At 45.6% G+C, this 9,962-nt stretch overlaps 1 pseudogene; it reads right to left on the bottom strand.

Annotated features, from left to right (window-relative positions):
- Nucleotides 1–5,831: 5,831 nt before the first annotated feature.
- LOC129531608 (leucine-rich repeat-containing protein 37B-like) lies at nt 5,832–9,702 on the bottom strand (annotated as a pseudogene).
- Between the last annotated feature and the right edge of the window lie 260 nt (nt 9,703–9,962).

Raw genomic sequence — 9,962 nt, 5'->3', positions numbered from 1 at the left:
GGTTTTTTCCTTCTCAGTTGACTGAATTATTAGTCTACATTTTTTATCTTGCCACACGTAATGCACAATGAGAGGCTCTAAGATAACTTCTGGTAGCATGGGATTCCTTGGGAAAACCAGAGGAGGCACCACAGACCCTGTTTTGGGAGAAAAACCTCTGTTTTCCCCATGAAACCCCAGGAACTAGAAGCAGATATTTCTCTCTCAAAATCAAAGGCTCTGTTTTGCATTATGTTATCTGACAGTTTTGAATTTTGGGGGTATCAAATTACATTAGGAGAGAGGTTTGGTGTGTAATAACTAGGTAGGAAATACACTTTAAGGGATGGCTAATAGTAGTTATAAATCAGAGAAGCATGCTCTTGGTCACCTGAAAGATACAGAAACATTCCTCCTATCCCCACAATGAGAGATGAGACTCCCATGGGAGATGGGCTAATTACAAAATAAGTTGATTGGCCTTGGGTTGCCTTGCAATGAAATGCACAGTAGAAGCACTGCACTGTCTTCTCCCATAGTATCTCTCCTATTTGGGGGATCCAATATCAAATGGCACCCTTAATTTTGAGGATCTGTCTTTGCCTTCAGCCGTGCCTGCTTATTATGCCCTAGAAATGCATGCCTTCCTGGCCCTGTTCCTCCAAGGGCTCCACCCTGAAGCCAATAATTTAATTAAGAAACTGGCAAATAAAAAATCTTATAAGTGCTGAATCTTCTGTCTGTGTTGCTATATTTGTTTTGTGTGTAATGTCTATAAAAAGAGCTCTAATTGATTGGCTGAAAGAAAAATAAGGGCTTCAATCAAATATTTTTTAGTTCACGTGACTTTAGTCTTTAAGAAATTAGTCATAAGGATTATTGGTAAAATGCAAATAGGTGGTCTAATACATACAACTTAGATACTAGGTTTGCTAAATGTTCCAAGGTTGTATACTGCCTGCTTTGCAGATGGGTAAGGCCTGGGACATGTGGAGTTAGATGCTGGAAAGAGTCAGACCTTATCTGCACTTCTGTCTGGGTCCTAGGCTCCACACTTGGTACATAATTAAAATTGCTTACTTACCAGGTTTTTCACCAAAAGTAAAAGTTGCTAAGAGTTAACAGTGCAGCATGTATTTGAGATCACTAAACAGTTTTACATGCAAGGTGTATAAAAACAGTAAAATGTGTTTTTTAGTAAAGATTATAAGAAAGCATGGAAATGTAAATTTTGCCCTGGTATGAGGGATTATGTTAAATTTGATAAGAGAGCTAGAGGTTTAAGCAAGTTATAGAAAGATTGTAAAAAGTAATCTTGCAAAAAATGTGTAAAAATTAACTGAATTCAAAAGGATATTATATGGTTTTTTCATAAATTGAACATTGAAATAAAAGCACAGCAAGGTTGTCTTAAGACACTAATCTGCCCTTTAGCAAAAGGGGTTATAAAGGGTTTGTAAAGATTTCACCTCGTGGTCAAATTGACCACCTCATGGTCAATAGATAGAATTGTCTATAAGGTTTCATTTAAACACATTGGGGTTAACATTCACAAACTAATGCAAGGTTAAAATTTGTCTTTAAGCAGAATTTTTATGTAATAGTAAAGGCTAATGAATGGTTTTTGCCTTCTGAGTCATCATTTTGGCAAAATAAATAATTTATGGCATTCTAGAATTCTATTTCATAACATCAAGTGTTTTAAACCTCTAACATTTAACAGGCATCCCAAAATCAAACTTCAAGTTTCAAAATCGTCTTTCCTAATGCCTGGCTTTCTGGATGGTTCACAGGGCCCCTGAATAATCCAGAGAAGAGGTAAACAGGATTATTTGACATGTTTAGTCACATGAGATTGCCAAAATGATGAATGATGTCTAAGCTTCTTTTTTTTTTTTTTTTTTGAGATGGTGTCTCACTCTGTCACCCAGGCTGGAGTGCAGTGGTGCAATCTCTGCTCACTGCAAGCTCTGCCTCCCGGGTTCACGCCATTCTGCTGCCTCAGCCTCCCAAGTAGCTGGGACTACAGGCGCCAGCCACCATACCTGGCAAATTTTTTGTATTTTTAGTAGAGACAGGGTTTCACCGTGTTAGCCAGGATGGTCTCGATCTCCTGACCTCGTGATCCACCCACCTCGGCCTCCCAAAGTGCTGGGATTACAGGCGTGAGCCCCTGCGCCTGGCGTTGTTTTTTTTTTTTTTTTTTTTTTTTTTGAGATGGAATTTTGCTTTTGTTGCCCAGGCTGGAGTGCAATGGCACGATCTCGGCTCACTGCAACCTCCGCCTCCCGGGTTCAAGCCTTTCTCCTACCTCAGCCTCCCGAGTAGCTGAGATTACAGGCATGTGCCACTGCATCTGGCTAATTTTTTGTATTTTTAATAGAGACGAGGTTTCTCCATGTTGGTCAGGCTGGTCTCGAACTCCCAACCTCAGGTTATCTGCCCACCTTGGCCTCCCAAAGTGCTGGGGTTACAGGCCTGAGCCACCATGCCCAGCCGATGTCCAATTTTCTTTAAGTTATATTTTGGTGAATTATCCTAATACATGTTCCAAAATCATATGGGATTTCTAAAATTCTAATGTATGAGTATATGCTATCAATCATAATTAAGGTTGTTAAGTTATTGTAAACCACAGATATAACTAAACTTCTTTGTCAGTCATGTTTTTAACTGTAACTACCCTGGAAATTTTGTCATTCACAGATAATTGTTGTCTTGCTTTGTTCCTTCTCAAAAGATGGGTTATAATCAAGCTATAAGACTTTAACAGGTGTTCTCAAAGGCAGGTTTTTAATAGCTTTGAAGATTGTAACATTGGAATAGAGAAAGAATGTATGGGACTCATGAATAACTGAAATGTTCATGAATATCAAGCAAAACAAGAGCTAACTAAATGGACTGCACTCAGAAAGTTAAAGCAACCTTTTTGACTTTTGCTTGAAATATTGCTGATCCTTGTTTGGTTTTTCAGAGTCAAGGAAATGTATTTTGAACGACTTATGGCCTTATATAATTGAGTAAGGCATACTCTTGTCAACAAAATTTGGAGCATGTTTCTCTCTGCCTGGTTCCTCTAGAATTTGGAAACTATCTGCGAGTATTCTTAACTTATGACAATATAGTTGTTTGCATCGGTGCAATAAGAATCCATTTTTCTTTTGCAACAGGACACAATTGGAAAAACTGGTTATTTTACCAAGGCTTTGACTGGAAGGGTATGCTTTCCTTTAAGGAGTCAATCTTGACTTGCTGAGCTGATAAAAGCCCCATGGGGAGAACAAAGCCTCATACCTTGTCTGCACAGTTCCCACACAGGGTTCTTAACCTGTGGTCAGTAAAGAATGTCACTTTCTAACAGGTCCAGAAGCTCCAAGTTTATCTTGGGACCTTATGAGAAGAGGATCACCCAACTCACAGGTATTTGAGGATACAAACCCATGGCTGGGCTCAGCTTTAAAAGGTCTTATCTGAGATTCCTTGTGGAACAGAGTTCCATCAAAACCAGTCCAAAAGGCTTATGTTGAAATAACTATTCTTGCTGCACTTTATGCAAATAACCAGGCCAAGTATAAAACTAAAGTTTATTCTATGAATAACACAGTCCTATCATAATTTGTTTTTACCAAAAATGAGGACTAGAGAGAGAAATTATGCTCCCAAGCTTATCACATATTTGTCATTCAATCCTAGTCTAATTGATTTTAAGCTTTTTGCCTACGTTTTAGACTAACCCTGCTTATTCCTGTGGATCAAGTGGTGATCTTCTGCAGCTTGGAAGAAGCAAAAAGGGATGGGTAATGTGAATATCTGGATCAATACGCTGGTTCTGGGCAATTATCCTGCAAATTCTGCCAGGTAATGAAAGTGAGTAGGGTGCCCATAACCCAGAGTTTTCTTTGTTTGGGAAAATAAAACCAAGGAACTTCATAGACCCCCAAAGTGAAATTCTGTATCTTGGTAAGTAAAATTTTAGATGGAAATAATCGAGTACATCACCTTTGCAGAAATTGCTATAGTCATTCTACTAAAATAGTCAGTCTTCTAACTGAAATATTGGACAGAGGGTTTCCATCGTTGTAGTATTTTGTTTAATTGTTATCCTTATAACAGGGATAATAGTTACCAACAAAAAGGAAGCATGAAAGTTTTACTCTCACCGAGTCCGCTAGGACTTTTTATTGGGTTTAGTGATACATCACACCCTTTAGCTCCTACAATATCAGCCATGGCCCATTTGTACAAAAAGACTAATTCTTGGGTCTGTCCTGAGCAATTTGCTCAGTTCAATAACACTAAGGAAACTGCACTATAGTAGCAATGGTCCCCAACCTACTATTTTTAAATTGCACTGACATGGAATTGCACTGACATGAGAATATCCTCATGATGACTCTTGAATTGGAAAAACTGGCTATCAGCTTCTCAGTTTGCACAACTAATCAAGAAATAATGTGGGGTCACTGGCACAAATGATGAGGCATCTCCGGGAAGTTTAACTTCCTATCTGTCCAATCTCTTGCCCCACATCATCTGGGGACATCCCTGACCTAGGTCCTTTTTAGAAAGTGCACTATCTTGGAAGCCAGAGCTGCAGCCAGGTCAAGCTGGACTGGTGACATGGAGCCCCCGTACCAGTAAACCCACAAGCAGGTCCATGAGATCCAGTCTCGCATGTGATGCCTGGAGATGGCAGACAAGCAGTTTTCACACTTAGTAGAAAATGAAATCCAAGCAAGCACAGACCAGATATTCAGGGGTCTAGAACATCTGGAGATTTTGTCTAGCAAGGAGCCCCCTAACAAAAGTCAGAATGCCAAACTTCAGGTTGACCGGTTAAAGTATGATGTTCAGCACCTGCAGACTGCTCTCAGAAACTTCCAGCATTGACACTATACAAGGGAGCAGCAGGAGAGACAGCAAGAAGAGCTTTTCGAAACTTCACCACTAACAATTCTCAATCGCAATCCTCTGACAATGTTGAAGATTCGTATCTGTTTAAATTGCCAGCATTGCCAGGTGCGGTGGCTCACGCTTGTAATCCCAGCACTTTGGGAGGCCGAGGCGGGCAGATCACCTGAGGTCAGGAGTTCGAGACCAGCCTGACCAACATGGAGAAACCCCATTTCTACTAAAAATACAAAATTAGCTGGGCATGGTGATGCATGCCTGTAATCCCAGCTACTCCGGAGGCTGAGGCAGGAGAATCGCTTGAACCTGGGAGCAGAGGTTGCGGGGAGCCAAGATCGCGCCATTGCCCTCCAGCCTGGGCAACAAGAGCATAACTCCATCTCAAAAAAAAAAAAAAAATTGCCAGGATTAAAATATCTAGACATTGGAACAACACAAATCCCGTTACAACAATTGAAAATATCCTCATGATGACTCTTGAATTGGGAAAACTAGCTATCAGCTTCCCAGTTTGCACAATTAATCAAGAAATAATGTGGGGTCACTGGCACAAATGATGAGGCATCTCCAGGAAGTTTAACTTCCTATCTGTCCAATCTCTTGAACAGATAATGCCAGTTAGTTACTTTGTTTTGTTTGTTTGTTTGTTTGTTGAGACAGAGTCTCACTCTGCTGCCCAGGCTGGAGTGCAGTGGCGCGATCTCGGCTCACTGCAACCTCTGCCTCCCAGGTTCCAGCAATTCACCTGCCTCAGCCTCCCGAGTAGCTGGGATTACAGGTGCCCACGTCTATACCCGGCTAATTTTTGTAGTATTAGTAGAGACGGGGTTTCACCATGTTGGCCAGGCTAGTCTTGAACTCCTGACCTCAGGTGATCTACCTGCCTTGGCCTCCCAACATACTGGGATTACTGTCATGAGCCACTGTGTCCAGCCAGTTAATTACTTTGAATGTGTGTCTAAAACCTGAGTTGGGGCCTTCTGTAGGACTGGAGATGGTTCAATCTTCTCAGGTGGCTCTGATGGCTGAGCTGGTATCTCCCGTTGCAGTAGACGACTGACCTCTTCAGTGGACTTTGGAGGACCACCTGAGGCTTCCTGCTGGGTTGTAGATGGTTCATCCTCCTTAGGGGGCTCTGGTGGTTCAGCTGGGAACTCTTGCGGGACTGGAGAAGGTTCTACTTCCTTAGGGGGATCTGGAGTCTGAGCTGTGGCCTCTTGCTGGGCTGGAGATTCAATCCGTTCAAGAGAATCCAGAGGTGGGGAAGGGGTATAAGGCTGGGTTAGAGAAAAGTCAGCCTGCTCAGTGGGAACTGGAGGGTTGTCCTGCTGGAATGGAGAAAGTTCAACCTCGATAGTGACTGCTGTAGGTATGGTAAGCTCCATATCCACATTTTTAACTGTGGTATTAGTTGTGAGGTCAGCTGAGGAAAAGGACAAGGAGACCCAAAGTCAGGCGGGCAAGTTTTTATTGTCCTGCTGGGCTGCTCCTTGACTAGCAGAGGAGACAGCCCTGCTTTTTACAGGCTGCAACAGGGCTTTACAGGGCAAGGAACTGGGTCGGGGTATGTGAACTGAGTTGGGAGCAGGTGTTCTGCCTGCTTCCTGGAGATGTTTTTGCCAGCTTTGTTAAGCAAGGTTAGCAGACATGTTAACCGCGTCCTGTAACTGTTTGCCAGTTTAGCTGAAATCTTCTGGACAAACAGTTACTGGAGGGGTCAGTGAAAGGGGGTTTGTCTTTTGCCCTGAGGTGGCTGTGTGGAGAGCGCAAGGGACTGTATTGTAAGGCCTGTGGGAAGGAAAGAGAACAGTCTGGTCGGGGTGACCCTAGCATTAGTCAAAATTGAATTACTTCTGAATATTGAAGACAGATCTAGAGTCGAAAATACCATCTCATCATTCAATGAACTTAAAGTCTGAGGAGAGCTGAGCTGGAGGCTGAGTTGCGGGCTTTTGATGGACTGGAGGAAGTTCATCATTTTCAGGGGTATTTAGCTGCTGAATTATAATCTCTTGCTGGTCTTTCAAATGTTGAAACTGCTCAGGGGACATTAAGGACTGAGCTGGGATCCCCTCTTGTGTTAAAATTTCAACCTGATTAGTGAACTCTGGAGTCATGGAAACCATGTGATCCGCAGGTTTAACAGTGACATTTGCAATGTTGGAGGCTGAACTTGATCATGACTTAGAGGAGAAACTATCACCTCATGATGCTCTGGACATTGAGCTACAACTTCATTAGGGGGCTCTGAAGGCTGGGTTGGGGCTTCTTGATGGGTTGGAGAAGACTCAACCTCCTCAGGGATCTGTGGATGCTCAGCTGCAGCCTCCTGCTGGGTTGGAAAGGGGTTCTCATCCTTAATAGTTTCTGGAGATTGAAGACTACTGTTTAACTGGTAAAGGTCCAGCCTCTTCTGATGACTCTGGAGGCAGAGATGGGCCCCCATGCTGGGTGGCGGAAGGTTCTGCATCATTAACTAGCCCTGAGAGCTGAGCTGTAGCCTCCTGGTGGATTAGAGAAGTTTCCACCTCTTCAGTAGGCTACGTTGCTATGGTGAGCTGCATATCTGGAGACTTAACAGTGACATTGGGCAAATCTGAATGCTGAGCTTGAGGTAAAACTGTTAATTCATGATGTCTGGAGGCTGAGCTGGGATCTCCTCCTGGGCGGGAGAAGGTTCAACCTCTCCAGAAGACTCAGAAGGCTGAGCTGGCTGCTCCTGCTCTCTGGAGAAGGTTCAGGCTCCACAGGAGGACCTGGAGGCTCAGCTGGGGCCTCCTTTTGGGTTGCAGAAGGTTCTACCTCCTCTGGAGACTGGGCTGGGGCCTGCTGCTGGGCTGGAGAAGATTCAGTCTCCTTGGTAGGCTCTGAGGTTATAATAAGCTCTGCATCCACAGGTTTAACTGTAACAGTGGGCAAGTTATAATGAGCTTGATCCTCACCAAAAGGGTGAAGTGTCACCTCATGATTCGGTGGAGTTTGAGCTGCACTCTCCACAGAGGACTCTGGAGGCTGAGCTGGGGCCTCCTGCTGGGTCTGAGAAGGTTCACCTCCCCAGGAAATTCAGAATGCTGAGCTGGCTTCTCCTGCTCACTGGGGGAAAGTTCAGCCTCCACAGGAGGACCTGGAGGCTCAGCTGGGGTCCCTTGGTGGGTTGTAGAAGGTTTCGTCTCCTCAGGGTGCTCTGGTGTCTGAGCTGGGTCCTCTAATTGGGTTGAGGAAGAGTCCACCTCCTCAGGGTGCTCTGGAGGCTGAGCTGCGGCCTGTTCCTGGCTTGACGTAAGTTCCTTACCTGGCTCTGGAGTTACTGTAAGCTCCACATCCACAGGTTTGACTGTGACACTGGGCAAGTGTGAGTGCTGAGCTTCACTCCAACTTTTTTTTTTTTTCTTTTTGAGACAGAGTCTTGCTCTGTTGCCCAGGCTGGAGTGCAGTGGCATGATCTCAGCTCACTGCAACCTCTGCCTCCCGGGTTCAAGCAATTCTCCTGCCTCAGACTCCCGAGTAGCTGGGATTACAGGCGCCGGCTGCCACGCCTGGCTAATTTTGTATTTTTAGTAGAGATGGGGTTTCACCATATTGGCCAGGCTGGTCTCTTGGCCAGGCTGGTCTCGAACTCCTGACCTTGTGACCTGCCCACCTCAGCCTCCCATGCTGGGATTACGGGCAGGAGCCATCGCGCCTGGCTGCTTCACTCCAACTTTTAAATAGAACATTTACCTCATGATGTGTTGATGGCTGAGCTACAATCTCTTCAGAGGCAGGTAGCTGCTATGCTGGGGCCTCCTGCTCTGTTGAAGTAGAATGGACCCTCTCAAGGGACTGTGAAGGCAGAGCTGGGGCCTCCTGCTGGGTTGAAGAAGGTTCTACCTCCCCAGGGAGCTGTGGAAGCTGCTCTGGGGCTTCTTGCTGGAGTGAAGAGGACTGGATCTCTTCAAGGTCTCTGGATTTTGAGTTTCGGGCTCTAGATGAAATTGAAAAAGTCCAACTTGCTCAGGGGGCCCTGGAGGCTCGTCTGAGTTCACCTGGAGTTCTGGGGACAGGGTGCCTGGATACAGTATACCCATACTTCCATCTAAATATCCTGCAAAGTTTGTTTCTGACGCTGAGGTTTTTATACAAATCGGTGTGGAGTTCCAGCCACAACCTTAGCAAGCCTCCGATGCTGAGCTAGACCTTTATTCAGGTTCTTGGGCCAAACAATAAGCTTCGTTGCTTTTGAATTCTATCTAGAGGTAGAACAAGTATTTCATATGCCTGATGATCTGCAGCCTGATCTAGATTTGCAGTTTGAACCTTACTTTTGAGGCAAAGAGGCCGAGCTAGGGATTGGTTCTGATCCCAGTCCAGCATTGGGACCACCTCTGGGAGCCTTTCTTGCCGAGTCAGCTTGTCATTCAGATCCTGGTGTGCAGCAACGAACTGCTCTGGCCACGGGGGCAGCTCTCCAGCTGTATCCGTGTCCAGGAATGGAACCAAAGTCTTGGTGAAAGTCTCAGTCGATTCCTGAGGCAGAGCTGACATCTGGGAGGAAGCAGAGGACCCCAGGTATTCAAATCCCCCGGGTCTGCGTGGTGGGGGGAGGGTAAGCGCATGGGGCGATTCGGGTGGGAGATCGGAGGAGCGGGAAAACAAGGGCTCATCGGCCACAGGGGGTCGGAGATCAGCTGCAGCGGGTCCTGGACCCACTCCAGAGGCTGAGCCGCCTGGACGAGTAGCCACAATAGTTGCTACGTGAGGAGGGGGCCGTGGGAGCCAGAGACACAGCCGGGACGTGACATGCGCTGGCGCCACGCACAGAGCTGGAGCCATTCTGGCAGCCCCAAGACGCTAGCGCCCCTAGCAACCGTGGGCACCTCCCCCTCCTTTATAAGCAAACTTTATTAGGTGAAGTCTAGATCCGCTCCGCGTCACCAGGGCGATCTCATCCCACAATCCTGCCAAAGCCTCCCTTCTCGCCCCGCCCCGCAGGAACACTCCTCCCCTCCCCTAAGCGAGGAAGGATTTGGGCAGCAGACCTTGGTGGTCCCAAGACTCCAGCAGCCTATTGTGGTGGTTGTGGTGGTGGTGGT

The sequence above is a fragment of the Gorilla gorilla genome, chromosome 1 (genome assembly GCF_029281585.2).
Source record: "Gorilla gorilla gorilla isolate KB3781 chromosome 1, NHGRI_mGorGor1-v2.1_pri, whole genome shotgun sequence".
Taxonomy (NCBI): Eukaryota; Metazoa; Chordata; class Mammalia; order Primates; family Hominidae; genus Gorilla; species Gorilla gorilla.
The sequence above is the reverse complement of the archived record's forward strand: the minus strand, read 5'-3'. Positions and strand labels throughout refer to the sequence as shown.